This window comes from Motacilla alba, chromosome 4 (assembly GCF_015832195.1).
Source record: "Motacilla alba alba isolate MOTALB_02 chromosome 4, Motacilla_alba_V1.0_pri, whole genome shotgun sequence".
Classification (NCBI taxonomy): Eukaryota; Metazoa; Chordata; class Aves; order Passeriformes; family Motacillidae; genus Motacilla; species Motacilla alba.
In genome coordinates this window covers 42,947-48,352 of record NC_052019.1, presented here as the reverse complement: position 1 = coordinate 48,352, position 5,406 = coordinate 42,947, and positions in this window count along the sequence as shown.

Genomic DNA, 5,406 nt, shown 5'->3' with positions numbered 1-5,406 from the left:
TCCAGGAATTTGTATCCCTGGAAGCACCTGGGATTGTGGGATGAATCTTGATGGAATTCTAGAATTCCAAGGAAAGGCTGAATTGGAATTGTGGGAATTGTGGAATAAATCTCGATGGAATTCCAGAATTCCAGGAATTTTCATCCCTGGAGGTGCCAAAGGAAAGGCTGGGCTGGGATCATGGGAACTGTGGAATAAATCATCCTGAAATTCCTTCCCACACGGAACTGCAGAATTCCACCTCCCCCACCCTCATCCCGCCCGGAATTCCCACCAAACAACTGAACCCAGGAATCCCAAAAACCCCAGGAACTCCCCAAACCCCAGGAATCCCAAAAATCCCCAAGTCCCAGGAATTCCCCAAACCCCAGGAATTCCCAAAAACCCCCAAACCCTCAAATCCCCCAAACCCCAGGAATTCCCAAAAATCCCCAAACCCCAGGAATTCCCACAAATCCCCCTAACCCCAGGAATCCCCAAATCCTCCAAACTCCAGAACTCCCCCAAACCCCAAATATCTCCTAAACCCCTCAAATTCCCAGAAATTCCCAAGAATTCCCAAACCCCCCAAACCCCAGAATTCCCCCAAACCCCAAATATCCCCCAAACCCCAGGAATCCCCCAAATCCCCCAAACCCCAGGAACCCCAAATCCCTAAACCCCAGGAATTCCCAAACACCCCAAACCCCAGAACTCCCCCAAACCCCAAATATCCCCCAAACCCCAGGAATCCCCCAAACCCCAGGAATCCCCCAAATCCCCAAAGCCCAGAACTGCCCCAAAGCCCAGAATTCCCCCAAAGCCCAGGAATTCCCACAAATCCCCCCAAACCCCAGAACTCCCCCAAACCCCAGGAATCCCCAAACCCCAAATATCCCCCAAACCCAGAACACCCCCAAACCCCAGGAATTCCCCCAAACCCCCCAAAGCCCAGGAACCCCAGAACTGCCCCAAGGCCCAGAACCGCCCCAAGGCCCAGGAATTCCCCCAAACCCCCCAACCTCCAGGAATTCCCAAACCCGAAATATCCCCTAAACCCCAGGACCCCGCAGGCCGGCGCCCCGCGCGCACCCTGTTGTAGGGCTGGCTCTTCCCGGCCGCCTCGTCGTCGTCGTCCCTGTCCCGTTTCGGGGTCCCCTCGGGGGGCTCGGGGGCGGCTCCGGCGGCCCCGTCCTTGCGGGGCGCTCTGCGCGCGGGGCCCTTCCCGCAGCCCGCGGGCTCCCGCTGCTGCTCCCGCTGCTGCTGGAACTCGGCCAGGAACCCCGGAGCCAGCGAGCGCATCACCGCCTCCAGCGCCGCGCGCCGCGCTGCCGGGGGACACACCGCGTCACCACGGGGGACAGCCAGCGACACCACGGGGGGCACACCGCGACACCACGGGGGACAGCCAGCGTCACCACGGGGGACACACCGCGACACCCGCGGGGACACACCGCGACACCACGGGGGACACACCGCGACACCAGAGGGGACACACCGCGACACCCATGGGGACAGCCAGCATCACCCACGGGGACAGCCGGCGTCACCAGAGGGGACACACGTCATCACCCCCGGGGACAGCCGGAGTCGCCCGCGGGGACACAACGGGGATTGGGGGGATAAAATGGGAATGTTTGGGGAATAAAATGGGAATTTCTTGGGAATTTTTTAGGGATTTTTTAGGGAATTTTGGGGGGATTTTTAAGGAATTTGGGGGGGATTTTTTGGGAAATTTTTAGGGAATTTTTTGGGGAATTTTTGGGGGAAAAAAATGGGAATTTTTAGAGGACTTTTGGGGAAACTGGGAATTTTTAGAGAATTTTTTGGAATTTTTTTTATTTTTGGGGGAAAAAATTGGAATTTTGGGGGAAAATGGGAATTTTTGGGGAATAAAATGGGAATTTCTTGGGAATTTTTTGGGAGATTTTTTGGGAATTTTTAGGGAGTTTTTTGCGAAATTTTAGGGAATTTTGGGGGGGGAAATGGGAATTTTTGTGGAATTTTTGGGGGAAAAAATGGGAATTTTTAGAGGATTTTTGGGGGAAATAATGGGAATTTTTTGGGAATTTTTTGGGAATTTTTTTGAATTTTTGGGGGAAAAAATTGGAATTTTGGGGGGAAAATGGGAATTTTTGGGGAAAAAATGGGAATTTTTGGGGGATTTTTGGGAATTCTTTAGGGAATTTTTGGGGGGGGAAATGGGAATTTTTGGGGGATTTTTTGGGAATTTTTTAGGGAATTTTTTAGGGATTTTTTAGGGGGAAATGGGAATTTTTGGGGGATTTTTAGGGAATTTTTTGGGAAATTTTAAGGGAATTTTTTAGGGAATTTTTGGGGGGAGAATGGGAATTTTTTGGGAATTTTGGGGGGAATTTTGGGGAAAAATGGGAATTTATTGGGGATTTTTTTGGAATTTTTTGGGAAAAATGGGAATTTCTTGGGAAATTTTGGGGGAAAATGGGAATTTTTTTGGAATTTTTGGGGAAAAAATGGGAATTTTTGGGGGAATTTTGGGGAAAGCAATGAGAATTTTTCGGGGCAATTCTGGGAATTTTTAGGGAAAAAATGGGACTTTGGGGGGAATTTTGGGGGGAATTTTGGGGAAAGAAACGGGAATTTTGGGGGGATTTTTTGGGAATTTTTGGAGAAAAACATGGGAATTTTGGGAGGAATTTTGGGGGAAAAATGGGAATTTTTGGGAGACTTTTGGGGGAAATGGGAATTTTTGGGGATTTTTTTTGGAAATTTTTGGGGGAATTTTGGGGAAAAAATGGGAAATTTTTGGAAATTTTTTGGGACTTTTTAGGGAATTTTCGGGGGATTTTTTGGGAATGTTTTAGGGAATTTTTGGGGGGAAAATGGGAATTTTTGGGGAATTTTTTAGGGAAAAAAAGAGAATTTTTAGAGGACTTTTGGGGAAACAATGGGAATTTTTAGAGAATATTTTTGGAATTTTTTTTTATTTTTGGGGGAAAAAATTGGAATTTTGGAGGGAAAATGGGAATTTTTGGGGATTTTTGGGGAAAGAATGGGAATTGTTTGGGAATTTTTGGTGGAATTTTGGGGAAAGAAATGAGAATTTTTAGGGAACTTTTGGAAAAAAATGGGAATTTTTGGGAATTTTTTTGAAATTTTTGAGAGAATTTTGGGGAAAAAAGTGGGAATTTTTTGGAATTTTTTTCTTTTTTTGGGGGTAAAAAATGGGGATTTTTGGGGAATTTTTAGGGAATTTGAGGGAAAAAAAATGGGAATTTTGGGGGAAAAAAACCCAGGATTTTTTGGGGAAAAAACACAGGAATTTAGGGGGAATTTTTAGGGAAAAAATGGGAATTTTGGGGATTTTTTTTGAATTTTTGGGGAAAAAATGGGAATTTTGGGGGGTATTTTTTGAATTTCTTGGGATTTTGGGGGGAAAAACGGGAATTTATTGGGATTCTTTTGGGTATTTTGGGAATAAAATGGGAATTTTTGGGGTATTTTGAGAAAAAGCCAGTAATTTTTGGGGAATATATTTTTGGGGAATTTTTTGGGAATTCTTTGGGAATTCCCTGGGAGCTTGCTCCTCTCTGAGCCAGCAGTACTTACAAGCTCGGAGCCTTCCTGGGCTGCTCTAATTAGTCGTTAATGAGTCGTTAATGAGTCGTTAATGAGTCGTTAATTAATGCCCGGCTGCTGCGGCTGCGGAGAACCCACGGGTCGGTTACTGGGGGAGCATTCCCAACTGATTCATCCCGAAAAAATCCTGGGAATCCCAAAATTCCAACCGGGGTGGAAAACCATTGGGAATTCCGCTGAGCATTCCCAGAATTCCCACTGGGAATTCCGCTGAGCATTCCCGAAATTCCAACTGGGGGTTGGAAAAACATTGGGAATTCTGTTGAGCGTTCCCGAAATTCCCATCGGGAATCGCACTGAGCATTCCCAAAATTCTGATCAGGAATGAAAAAACCATCGTGAATCCCGGTGAATTCCCAAAATTCCCATTGGGGTTGGAAAAACATTGGGAATTCCACTGAACATTCCCAAAACTCCCATTGAGGATTAAAAAACCATCAGGAATCCCAGTGAATTGCCAAAATTCCCATCAGGAATCCCATTGAGCATTCCCGAAATTCCAACTGGGGTTGGAAAAATATTGAGAATTCCACTGAACATTCCCAAAATTCCCACTGAGGATTAAAAAACCATGTGAATCCCAGTGAATTCCCAAAATTCCCATCAGGAATCCCATTGAGCATTTCCAGAATTCCCATTGGGGTTGGAAAACCATTGGGAATCCCACTGAACATTCCCAAAATTCCCATTGGGGGTGGAGAAACCATTGGAAATTCCGCTGAGCATTCCTGAAATTCCCATCGGGAATTGCACTGAGCATTCCCAAATTCTGATCAGGATTCCCAGTGAATTCCCAAAATTCCCATTGAGGGGTTGAAGATAACTTTGGGAATGGCACAGAATTCCCAAAATTCCCATCGGGAATCGCACTGAGCATTCCCAAATTCTGATCAAGAATGAAAAAACCACTGTGAATCCCAGTGAATTCCCAAAATTCCCATTGAGAGGGTGAAGAAAACTTTGAGAATGGCGCAGAATTCCCAAAATTCCCATTGGGAATCGCATTGGACATTCCCAAAATTCTGATCAGGATTCCCAGTGAATTCCCAAAATTCCCATTGAGAGGGTGAAGAAAACTTTGAGAATGGCGCAGAATTCCCAAAATTCCCATCGGGAATCCCATTGAGCATTCCCAAAATTCCAATTGAGGGTTGGAAAACCACTGGGAATCCCACTGAGCATTCCTGAAATTCTGATCAGGAATGAAAAAACCACTGTGAATCCCGGAGAATTCCCAGAATTCCCATTGGGGTTGGAAAACCATTGGGAATGCCACTGAGCATTCCCAAAATTCCCATCGGGAATCGCACTGAGCATTCCCAACTTCTGATCAGGAATGCAAAAACCATCATGAACCCCCGTGAATTCCCAAAATTCCCATTTGGCGTGTAAAAACCACCGTGAATTCCCAAAATTCCCATTGTGGGGGTGAAGAAAACTTTGGGAATGGCGCAGAATTCCCAAAATTCCCATCGGGAATCCCATTGGGCATTCCCGAAATTCCAATTGAGGGTTGGAAAACCATTGGGAATCCCACTGAACATTCACGAAATTCCCATTTGGGGTGTAAAAACCACCGTGAATCCCCAAAATTCCCATTTGGGGTGTAAAAACCCCCGTGAATTCCCGAAATTCCCACGGCGGGGGTGAAGGAATTCCCGGGGTTCCCGGGGGAGGGCAGGGGGGATCCCGGGCGCGGCAGTGACCTTCGGAGCGGCCGGAGCGGCGGGCGCGCTCGGCGCCGGGCGATCTGCGGGGCCGCGGGCCGCGGGGCCGCGCCGGGCTCCGGGAGCGGGAGCGGGATCGGGA